Source organism: Carcharhinus amblyrhynchos, unplaced genomic scaffold (assembly GCF_965287045.1).
Source record: "Carcharhinus amblyrhynchos unplaced genomic scaffold, sCarAmb.v2.hapA scaffold_45, whole genome shotgun sequence".
Classification (NCBI taxonomy): domain Eukaryota; kingdom Metazoa; phylum Chordata; class Chondrichthyes; order Carcharhiniformes; family Carcharhinidae; genus Carcharhinus; species Carcharhinus amblyrhynchos.
In genome coordinates, this window is record NW_027649786.1 from 837205 (window position 1) to 849712 (window position 12508).

Below are 12508 nucleotides of genomic sequence, written 5' to 3' on the forward strand. Positions count from 1 at the left end.
CAAATAGCCAAAGTCACAGAATGGTTCAAAATGATTTATTGAAGACTATAGCGATCGGCCCCTCTTTAGACCATTAAGGCCAGTCAGAGTTCAGAATTTAGAAATACACAAGCACAGTCACAAATTCCCAACAGAAGATGTGAAGTTTCCGTGAAACATCAGCTCCAACCATCGGTAGAGGGTCAGCTGGACATTGCCACGAGCTGTCAGCTAGGAGTTCTTGGAATTCCCTGAGCAAGATGAGGGGGAATCCCCACTGATGACGGACTCTAAATCTTCCCCGGTACCCTCCATTGAGTCCCAGTCCTCTTCCATCTTCTCACTGTCAGGGACCAGCTGGTTCTGCCTCTGTCACCATTCCCCTCCCCTCCCCCAGGATCGAGGGCAGAGGGCCCCTCCCCAGGCTGCTCTGGAGGTTCTGGGTCAGCGGGTGACGGTGGTTTAGGGCCCCGCACTGCCTCAGGCAATGGGTCACACGGTGACTCAGGGAAAAGCTCCAACCCCAGAACCAGTGACCCCAGGGTTTAAAATCAAAGATGGGGAATGGGGGCCTTCCCCCCACCCCACTCAACCCCCCCACTCAACCTCCCATCCCCCCCCACTCAACCCCCCATCCCCCCCCACTCAACCCCCCATCCCCACCCCCCCACTCAACCCCCCATCCCCCCCCCACTCAATCCCCCATCACACCCCCACTCAACCCCCGATCCCCCCCCCCCCAAGTGACCCAGTGTTTGGGGCCTTCCCCCCCCCCCCGCAGTGACCCAGTGTGTGGGTTCTTCCCCTCCCCCACCCAGTGACCCAGTGTGTGGGGTCTTTTTAATCGACTCCTCAACCAGGCCGAGCAGGTCCTGGGGGATATCAGCCCGTGTCCGGGTGGGCTCAGCCTCATCGACCTCGCCCGTCCCAGCCTCCAGTGTGTCCGACTTGGTGACGAGTGACTGGATTATACCGAGTGGATCCTCCGGCCCTCCCTCAGGCAGGGGTCCTCACACATCCCCGGGAGGTACAGGCCGGACCGGAGGGATCCGTCTCACCCTCCCGAGGGATGGACGGCCCCCGCTGACAGTGTGTGATAATGGGAGGGGGGCAGGATCTGTGAAGGACCCCAACCCCCTCTTCCACAGAGGGACAAACCTCCCCCCCCACCTCCACCTACAAGAAACTGTCTTTATTTGGATGAAGGGATAAAACCCTCATCCTCCTGGATTGTTACTGTCCGGGGACAGATTTTCAGGGGTTCTGTGTTTTTACCCCCATCAGTGAGACCTGGACTGAAATAAGGATAGAGTTTCTCAGTGAATGTACCAGTGAAAGTGTAGATATGGGACTTGTTATCCGGGTTATAAAAAGACACCTTCCCTCCCTCATAATCCAGACAGACTCGAATCTTTCTCGGATTCACACTCAGATCTAAACGTTTCCATGATTTATCACAAGCCTGGTATTTATTCCCCTTTCTCAGTATCATTGCCCAGTATCCGTTATCTGGATACAGGGTGATTTTCCCTTTCCTATCGATGGATTCCTTGGCCACACCCACATCCCACTCAGTCTTGTTTCCCACCTCCACCTCCCAGGAATGTTTTCCTGATGTGAATCCCTCTGATCCCAGGACATTGACACAGAGATCGTGATCAAATCTCTCTGGATTGTTAGGGAGTTGCTGCCGTTTCCCGGTGTTTCTCACGGTGCTCAGGTCCTCAAGACAGGAGAAGGTAAGGATGGGCTGTATTAGGGTCGAAGGTGACTGGAGCTGGGAACAGATGGACACGGATAAAATGTTAGTCAGACTCACTGTAACTTTCACACCCGGTTAGTGATTGGGAAAATCAGCAATGATCCAGAATTAGAAATTCATCCCCCGGGGAAGAGTTTAAACAGCGCACAGGGGAAAGGGGAAGACACTGCCTGGGGGGAAGGTTTTACCCGGGCACCACACCCTGCAGTGAGGTTGAGGAAACCCCGTAAGAGAGAGAGAGAGAAATGGAGACAGGCTGGGTGGGGCGGGGTCAGGCTGGGGGCGGGGTCAGGCTGGGGGCGGGACCAGGGTGAGGGGCGGGACTAGGTGGGGACAGGGGCGAATTGGGGGCGTGGCATGGCCGGGGACGATTCGATTACCGGGGCATGGTGGGGGGCGGAGGGTGGCGAGGAAGGAGACAAGGGGCGGGGCTGGGTCAGGCAAGGGGCGGGGCCAGGATGGGGACAGGACCAGTCTGAGGGCGGGGCCAGTCTGGGGGCAGGGCAGGCCAGGGGTGGGGTCAGGTTGGGGGCGGGGCCAGGCTGGGGCGGGGCCAGACCCCAGGAGAACTGAATGAGGGATCTGTAAAAACGATGGAAGAGAAACAGAGAGAGAGACAGAGCGACAGGCAGAGAGAGGGGGGCTCGTCTGCTGGTGACACGAATGCGACCCCTGAAGGTGCCTCCCCTCCTGTGTCCTGATGCGACCCGGAGGGACCTGCCATCCTGTCCAATGGCTGCAAGAGAGAGAAAGCTGGACTGGGAGAACAGGGACATGAAACACAGAGAGAGACAGAGAGAGAGACAGAGAGAGACAGAGAGACAGACAGAGAGAGACGGAGTGAAGGCAACATCAGGTTGTTACAGAAACAAGCAGCCACACTTGGACCGTGCTGAATACAAGAGACGGATGAAAGAGCGAGAGAGTCAAGTCAATGGTGGTTTAGTCTGTGCCGTGTCCCCGGGGCTGGTTGGAGAAGTGAGTGTTCCTCAGTTTGAGGGATAGTGAGTTAGAAACCGGACAGTCCGGCAGCCCCTGTTAGAAGCCCCTGATCCACCAAAACCTGTGGCTCCCCTTGTACAGCGGAGGGAAACTCCAGTCACTGATGACGGGGCCCCACCGAGGGGGCAGCGAGAGGGGAAGCGCTTTAAACCCGGGGAAAAGCAGATCATCCCGACCTGTTTCAATTGTGGGGGAAGTGGACAGTTTGTCCGAGAGTGGAGGAAACCAATGAAGGGCCAGAGTCAGGGGACTCGGAGTCAAGAGACACCCGAGACAAACACCCCGAGTTTCCAGAAATCCCACAGATGAATGAAATGGTGTCAGCACGAAAACACTCCCCAGGGTCAGGTCCATGTGGCCCAGGGAGAGGGTGTCCCGGGAAATTCAGCAGGAAGGGACTGTACCCAGCCTGAGTATCCTTGTCCACTCAGGTATGATGAGTGTGATAGACAATGTGTAGATATTATAGTGGAGGGAGAGAAAGGTAGTAGAGACAGGAGTGTCCAACACAGGAGTAGATTCACCCTCTTCTCTGATCTACAGGAGGATCCACTATATTGGGAAGATTTACAGCTGATACAGGGGCTGGAGCGATATCCAAACCCTTAGGTTTTAGGGTGGGACCCCCTCCAGACAAAGTGGACATGGGTTTTAGTGAGATGGCGGCCATCGGGGGGCCGGATCGGCGATCAGAGGCCGGGTCCGGTCATCGGGAGGCCAACAGATACCGGGTCTGACCATCAGGCAACTGGGGGAGGTGAGGGGGGGATGCGCTTGTCAACCAATCTCCCGGCAGACTGAGAAATCAGTGCATGTGCACTCGCCCCACCAACGGAAATCCCTCGACTCTGTGATACACTCAGTGCCGGAAATTCATTCAACTAAACTCGCCCAAAAACACAGATGGGAAAATCTCCTGTATTCCCGCCTGTTGGGAGCTTAGTGTTTGGGGAAAATCACCCTGCCCCCGTGTCCCAGCCGCAAAACCAACAGACTTTCCTTAAGATCATGGAGAAAGAGCTGGAAAAGGCAGTAGCCTCTCTCGTGGAACAGGGAGTATTGGGACTGAGATGACAAATGTGAAAAGGCTTTCATTAAACTGAAAATGGATTTGCAGACTGGCCCAGCTCTGGGAGCTGTGGACCCCGACAAGGACTTTTATCTGGAAGCTGCAGCCACTGACATCAGTTTCAGTGAAGTCCTTCTGCAGGAAACAAACAGTCACTTGTGACCGGGAACCGATGGGAGCAGAGTCCCAGCAGACCTGGGAAAGGGATTTTCCACCTGTGAGGGACATCTGTTAGTGAGCTGTTGGACAGTGAAACATTTTACTGTTTTCACCCACACCCAGTCTCTTACATTACTGACCCACCACAATCCAATCCAACTGTTGTTAGACACAAAAATCACAGAAAGGACGGGATCTAGTGTCAGAATAACCAGTTGGACTTTATTGCAAAGTGGGAAACACATTAAGGTAAACAGAATGGATGACCCTAAACTCACAGCTCATCTCAACTATCCGGGAGAAGCTCATACGAAAGGCAATTAGATTTTGTTTTCAGTGTGTGTGTGTGAGAATGGATGGAAAGTTTCTGTCCTCTGAATGAAAGTCTGTCTCCAGAAAATTCTCTGTGTGTTGGCAGTATACACCCTGCTCTGCACAGCTATAAGTCATTAACTCTTTGTTTCATTTCCTTTAATGCTGCCAATTTAAAATTTGTTATTTTTCAGAGGTTGAATTTAGTTTTGCTGTTGTGAAACGGTTTCGTTAAGGGGAAGTCGTGTCTGATGAATTTATTGGAGTTCTATGAGGATGTGTCTAGGGCGGTGGATAGAGGAGAGCCGGTGGATGTGGTCTTTCTTGATTTTCAGAAGGCGTTTGACAAGGTACCTCACAAGAGGTTATTGCAGAAGGTAAGGGGGCATGGAGTTGGGGGTAGGGTGTTAGCGTGGATAGAGGATTGGTTGTCAAATAGGAGGCAGAGAGTGGGGGTCAATGGGTGCTATTCGGATTGGCGGTTGGTGACTTGTGGAGTGCCCCAGGGGTCGGTGCTGGGGCCTCAGCTATTTACCATTTATATAGATGATCTGGAGGAGGGAACCGAGTGTATGGTGTCGAAATTTGCTGATGACACCAAGATTGGTGGAAAGGCAAATTGCGCAGAGGGTGTGGAGAGTCTGCAGAAGGATCTAGATAGGCTGGGCGAATGGGCCAGGAACTGGCAAATGGAATTTAATGTTGGCAAGTGTGAGGTGGTCCACTTTGGTAGGAATAATGGAAGGAAGGATTATTACTTACGTGGCGAAAAACTGCAGCAGGCGACGGTGCAGAGGGACCTCGGGGTCCTTGTGCATGAGTCGCAAAAACCCAGCCTGCAGGTGCAGCAGGTGGTCAGGAAGGCTAATGGGATGCTGGCCTTCATAGCGAAGGGGATTGAATATAAAAATAGGGAGGTCTTGCTGCGGCTATATAGGGCATTGGTGAGGCCTCAGCTGGAGTACTGTGTGCAGTTTTGGTCGCCGTACTTACGCAAGGATATTTTGGCCTTGGAGGGAGTGCAGGGGAGGTTTACTAGGCTGATGCCGGAGTTGAGGGGGTTGAGCTATGAGGAGAGGCTGAATAAACTAGGCTTGTACTCGTTAGAGTTTAGAAGATTGAGGGGAGATCTCATTGAGACGTATAAGATGATGAATGGGATGGATAGGATAGAGGTGGAGAGACTCTTCCCGCTCAGAAAGGACAGTAGGACTAGGGGGCACAGCCTCAAGAGAAAGGGGGGGGCGGTTTAGAACGGAGTTGAGGAAGAACTTCTTCACTCAAAGGGTGGTGAATCTCTGGAATTCTCTGCCCGTTGAAGTGCTGGAGGCTGCCTCGCTAAATATTTTTAAGACGCGGGTTGATGGGCTTTTGATAAGAGAGGGGATTAAGGGTTATGGGGAGAGGGCGGGAATGTGGAACTGAGCCACGACAGATCAGCCATGATCTTATTGAATGGTGGGGCAGGCTTGAAGGGCTAGATGGCCTACTCCTGCTCCTATTTCTTATGTTCTTATGTTATGTTCTTAAATGTACCAGAGAGTTTGTTTTTATAAAAGCTTCAGTCGTGAAGCTTTGAAGGTATTCGGTCAAAATTCAGTTTTGAATTTCTCAAAACACTTTGCTTTCATTGCATTCATGGTATTTTTATAAACAAAACTGCGGCCGTTTATGACAGATATCAGATTAAAGACATTTCTGCCTTTCTCCAAATGAGGTTCAGTGATAAACATCAGAAACTGAAAACCGGCTGAAGGGAGAGAGAGGATGAAGGAGATATTGGAAAGATTCTGTCCCCTTCTTCATGTTAAAGACTGTCAGGTTGTTGTTATATTGTTACTTTATTCCAAAATGATTTTGATTCTCATTGTTTGACCGGAGCAAGGCAGAGAGGAGCGATGTGTGGCTGGAGTAAAAAGGGGAAGGGATTGACTTTTTTCCTTGCTTTATCGCGGGGTTTCTTTTTCCGCTGGTTTAAGTGAAAAGCGGAAGTAGGCCGGCCGTGGGGTGACCTGGGAAAGATTTTAAAACTTTTTTTAAGCACGCGGGAGGTTTAAAAAGCAGGCTGCACTATCCAGCGGGCAGCATCGTTAGCGGACAGTGGAGTGAGCAGATAGCAGAGTGAGGGCTGAAGGGCTTTGGTTCAACGGGCTTAGGCAGAAACGGGTGAGGCAGGGTAGGTTTAGTTCTTAGTTAAACTTAAAAACTAAGTAAATAAAATAAGGATGGAGGGTCAGGTGATGTGTTCTTCCTGCGTGATGTGGGAGCTGGTGGACCCCATTGTGGTTCCCAGTGAGCATGTCTGCAGTAAGTGTTGGTTGCGTGAGGAACTCCGGCTCAGGGTTGATGAGCTGGATTCTGAGCTTCGGACACTGCGACACATCAGGGAGGGGGAGAGTTACCTGGACGCTGTGTTTCAGGAAGCAGTCACACCCCTTAGACTAACTAACTCGAATTCAGCCAGTGGTCAGGGACAAGAGGGTGTGGCTGCGAATGAGGCAGGTAGAGGGATCCAGGAGGTAGAGTTCCAGGAACCTCAGTTCCTGAACTTGTCCAACAGGTTTGAGATTCTTGCTCTCTGTGTGGACAGGAACGGGGACTGCAGGGAGGATGAGCAAACTGACCACAGCATCGTGGTACAGGGAGCCGTTCAAGTGGGGGGAGAAAAAAGAAATGTAGTCGTAATTGGGGATAGTATAGTTCGGGGCATTGACACAGTTCTCTGTGACCAGGATCGAGAATCCCGAAGGTTGTGTTGCCTGCCTGGTGCTTGGGTTCAGGATATCTCATCTGGGCTGCAGAGGAACTTGGAGTGGGAGGATAAAAATCCAGTTGTGGTCCACGTAGGTACCAACGACACAGGTAGAACAGGAACAGAGGTTCTACTGAGGGAATATGAAAAGCAAGGAGCAGAATTAATAAGCAGAACCAAAAAGGTAATAATCTCTGGATTGCTACCTGAGCCACGAGCGAATTGGCACAGGGTCAATAAGATTCAGGAGGTAAATGCGTGGCTCAAAGAATAGTGTGGGAGGAATGGGTTTGAATTCATGGGACATTGGCACCTGTATTTGGGAAGAGGGGACCTGTTCCGATGGGATGGTCTTCATCTGAATCGTGCTGGGACCAGAGTCCTGGCAAATCGTATAACTAGGGCTGTAGATAGGGCTTTGAACTAAATAGTGGGGGGGGAGAGTTCAGTTGTTTGGAGAATTAGAAAATCAAAGGTAAAGGAGCGGGTAGGAATGCAGGTTAATGATGAGGACTTTCAACTAGTTAAAGGAGCCGAGGGCTCAGGAGAGGTTAGTAAAGTTTCCAGAGCACGTAATAGAACAGAGAGTATAGAAGGTGGCAGGAATCTAACCTCAGGCAGAGTTAAAAAGGTGACAGGCATGAGAAGGGAGGTGTCAACGCAGTGCAGGGAGATGGTCTGGGGAAGAATAACCAGTCTGTGACAGGAAGGGACAGAGCGCGCAAGGAAAGGAATGCACTAACAAATCGGGTCCAGGTAAGAAAGACTAACATAAAGACACTTTACCTGAATGTACGTAGCATTCGAAACAAAGTGAATGTGTTGACAGCACAAATCAGTGGCCATTACGAAACATGGTTGCAGGGTGACCAGGACTGGGAATTAAATATCCAGAGGTATCAGACAATTCGGAAGGACAGACAGGAAAGAAAAGGAGGTGGGGTAGCTCTGTTAATTAAGGATAAAATCAGGGCAGTAGTGAGAGACGATATAAGCTCTAAGGAGCAAAATGTGGAATCAATGTGGATGGAGATAAGGAATAGTAAGGGGGAAAAGTCACTGGTGGACGTAGTATATAACCCCCAAATAATAACTTCAAGGTGGGGCAGGCAATAAACAAACAAATAACGGATGCATGTAAAAATGGAACAGCAACAATCATGGGGGATTTTAACCTCCATATTGATTGGTCAACTCAAGTCAGATGCGGTGGACTTGAGGAAGAGTTCTTAGAATGCTGTTGCGATAGTTTCCTCGAACAGTATGTTACAGAACTTACGAGGGAGCAAGCTATCTTGGATCTGGTCCTGTGTAATGAGACAGGTAAAATTAATGATCTCCTTGTGAGGGATCCTCTTGGAATGAGTAATCACAATATTTCTAATACAGATGGAGGGTGAGAAAGTAGCGTCCCAAACCAGTGTCCTCTGCTTGAACAAGGGGGATTACAATAGGATGAGGACGGAGTTGGCTAATGTAGACTGGGAACACAGACTAATTGGTGGGACAGTTGAGGAACAGTGGAGGATTTTTAAGGAGATTTTTCTCAGTAGCCAGCAAAAATATATTCCAGTGAAAAAGAAGGAATGTAAGAAAAGGGATAACCAGCCTTGGATAACTAAGGAAATAAAGGAGAGTATCAGATTAAAAACCAATGCATACAGAGTGGCCAAAATTAGTGAGGAACTAGAAGATTGGGAAAGCTTTAGAAAACAACAAAGACCTACAAAGAAAGCAATAAAGAAAGGAAAGATAGATTATGAAAGTAAACTCGCACAAAATATAAAAACTGACAGTAAAAGCTTTTACAAATATATAAAACGGAAAAGAGTGGCTCAAGTAAATGTTGGTCCCTTAGAAGATGAAAAGGGGGATTTATTAATGGGAAATGAGGAAATGGCCGAGGCCCTAAACAAGTTTTTTGTGTCGGTCTTCACAGTGGAGGACACAAATAACATACCAATAATTGATGGTCATGGGGCTGTGGGGGGATGAGGACCTTAAAACGATCACTATTACTAAAGAGGTAGTGCTTGGTAGGCAAATGGGACTAAAGGGAGACAAGTCCCCTGGTCTGGATGGAATGTATCCCAGGGTATTAAAAGAAACAACAGAAGTAACAGCAAATGCATTCGTTATAATTTATCAAAATTCACTGGACTCTGGAGAGGTGCCAGCTGATTGGAAAACAGCTAATGTAACACCACTGTTTAAAAAAGGAGGTAGACAAAAGGCAGGTAACTACAGGCCGGTTAGCTTAACATCTGTAGTTGGGAAAATGCTGGAATCTATCATTAAGGCAGAAATAGCAGGACATGTGGAAAAAAATGGTTCAATCAAGCAGACGCAGCATGGATTCATGAAGGGAAAGTCATGTTTGACTAATTTACTGGAATTTTTTGAGGATATAACAAGTGCGGTTGACAGAGGGGAACCAGTGAATTTGGTGTATTTAGATTTCCAGAAGGCATTCGATGAGGTGCCTCACAAAAGGTTGCTGCATAAGATAAAGGTACACGGAGTTGGGGGTAAAGTGTTAGCGTGGATTGAGGATCGGCTATCTACCAGAAAGCAGAGAGTTGGAATAAATAGGTGCTTTTCCAGTTGGCAGTGACTAGTGGCATTCCGCAGGGATCGGTGCTGGGGCGTCAACTATTTATCATATACATAGACGATCTGGAGGAGGGGACCGAGTGTAGGGTAACAAAGTTTGCAAATGATACAAAGATGAGTGGGAAAGCAAATTGCATGGAGGACACAGAAAGTCTGCAGAGAGATTTGATTCGGCTATGTGAGTGGGCAAGGATCTGGCAGATGGAGTATAATGTTGGTAAGTGTGAGGTTATCCACTTTGGAAGGAATAATAGTAAAATGGATTATTATTTAAATGGTGAAAAATTACAATATGTTACCGTGCAGAAGGACCTGGGGGTCCTTGTGTATGAATCGTAAAAACTCAGTCTGCAGGTGCAGCAGGTGATCAAGAAGGCGAATGGAATGTTGGCCTTTATCTCGAGGGGGATGGAATATAAAAGCAGGGAGGTCATGCTGCAACTGTACAGGGTACTGGTGAGGCCGCACTTAGAGTATTGTGTACAATTTTGGTCCCCTTATTTAAGAAAGGATATGTTAGCTTTGGAGGGGGTACAAAGAAGGTTCACCAGGTTGATTCCAGAGATGAGGGTGTTAGCTTATGAGGAGAGATTGAGTAGACTGGGTCTGTACTCTTTGGAGTTTAGAAGGTTGAGGGGAGATCTTATAGAGACATATAAGATAATGAAGGGGCTAGACAGGGTAGAAGCAATGAGGTTATTTCCACTTACAATGGAAACAAGAACGAGGGAGCATAGCCTCAAAATACAGGGGAGTTAATTTAGGACAGAGTTGAGGAGGAACTTCTTCTCTCAGAGGGTAGTGAACCTTTGGAATTCTCTGCCCAATGAAGCAGTAGAGGCTACCTTGTTAAATGTGTTTGAGTCAGAGATAGATAGATTTTTAACCAATAAGGGATTTAAGACTGGGTAAAGATGCACAGAATAAATTAAGAGGTTGGTAAAGTTATTAGAGGCAGAGCCACAGGGGAAATGAGAAGAAACTAAATTGATCTGATGCTGGGATTCCTGCCCCATTCACAGCATCCCCTCGCCCAACCCCCAGGCCCCCCAATTCTTTGCTGATACAGGATAAGGTTGCGAGTTGCATCTTGCCAGATCCATTGTGGAGTCAGGCATCTCATAGCCCTCCCTAATTTTTGTTGAGTTGGGCCAGTGTCTCCATTACTTATGGTCCACGGCCCTACAGAGAAGCTGTGACAGTCAGGATTCGGGGACAGATAAAGTAAAAGAGTCTCAGCTGTGTCCCCATGATCCTTCCACGCACCCACCATTCACCCCTCACTCCATTCCATCTCAGTGCCAACTCACTCCCCCCATCCACCCATGTGAACTCAATGGCCTTTCAATGCCCATTAACCCAGTGTAGACTATGTACAGAATCAATGAGCCATACAGTAGCAATGACATCTGTGGAACTGCTCAGAAATAAAACACATGTTCACCAATCGTCTTTTCAAGAAATATTATGGTTTCTGCAGCCCAAGTGGCTGAGAGCCCAGATTCACAAAAGGATTATCTCAGTGGGGTTCTGTTTTCACACCTGGACATAAAGGTTGACTTTTCTTGATTGACATCCTTAAGTGATTATAATAAATTATTCTTTCAGTGATTGTGTTCATTTGCACAATTTAAGAGGTGCTGAAGCTGTTGTGTTTGATTCTTTACTGGCCTGTCTGAAGCCTTTATAGTGTTGTAAAAATGACAGTTTTTTTTCAAAAGAAGATTTGTGAATGTGTGTTTTGTGTTAGCAACTCCACACATGCCATTGTTATTATCTGTCTCATCAATTCAGTACATATTGTACACCCTGTGGATGGGTACACAGGGCTATAAAGTAACGTAACTTGGTATAGGACCTCGGAGCAGGAGTAGGCCATTCAGCCCCTCGAGGCTCCTCCATCATTCAACAACATTCTCACTGATCTGATTGTGGTCTCAACTCTACTTTCATGTCTGCATCCCCACCCCCATAATGACTCCCTTGTCAATCAGAAATCTATCAAATTCAGCTTAGAATAAATTCAATGACCCAGCCTCCAATGCATTCTGGAAAAAAGAATACAGACTACTGACTCTCAGAAAAATAATCTCCTTATCTCGATTTTAAAAAAGAGACCTCTTATTTTTGGAAGTTTGCAAGGTGTTGCCTATGGAACCTTGCTGAGTTTCTGCAGTGCATCTTGTAGATGGTAAACTCGGCTGAAATTTGTTTGTTGGCGGTGGAGGGAGTGAGTGTTTGCAAATTGGATTCCAATCAAACTGGAGACCTCTGGAGGAGACTGAGATGGATCATCACTCAGAATATTGTAGCTAATGCATCAGCCTTATCTTTTGCATTGATGTGCTGGGTTCCCCATCATTGAGGATGGAGATGTTTGTGTAGCCTCTTCCTCCAGTAAGTTGTTTAATTATCACCATTATTCACGACTGGATGTGGCAGGATTGCAGAGGTTAGATCTGACCCATTGATTCTGTAATTGCTTAGCTCTGTCTATGACTTGCTGCTTATGATGTTTAATATGCAAGTCATCCTGTGTTGTAGTTTCACCAGGATGACACCTCACTTTCAGGTATGCCTGGAGCTGCGACAGGCAGGTTGATGAGGATGAGGTCAAGTAAGTTTTTCCCTTTTGTTGGTTCCCTCACCACCTGTCCCAGTCTAGCAGCTTTGCCCCTTAGGACCAGGCTAGCCTGGACTGTGGTGGTACCACAGAGCCACTTGGTGATGGACATTGAAGAGCCCACCCAGAGTACATTTTGCCCCTTGCCACTTTCAGTGCTACCCCAAGTGGTGTTCAACATGAGGGAGTTCTAATTCACCAGCTGAGAGGGGTGGGCTGGGGTGGTACATTTGGAGC

General features: G+C 48.2%; 1 pseudogene; it reads right to left on the reverse strand.

Annotated features, from left to right (window-relative positions):
- Positions 1-1171: 1171 nt before the first annotated feature.
- Positions 1172-12508, reverse strand: part of LOC145337232 (zinc-binding protein A33-like) — a 49905-nt pseudogene continuing 38568 nt past the window's right edge.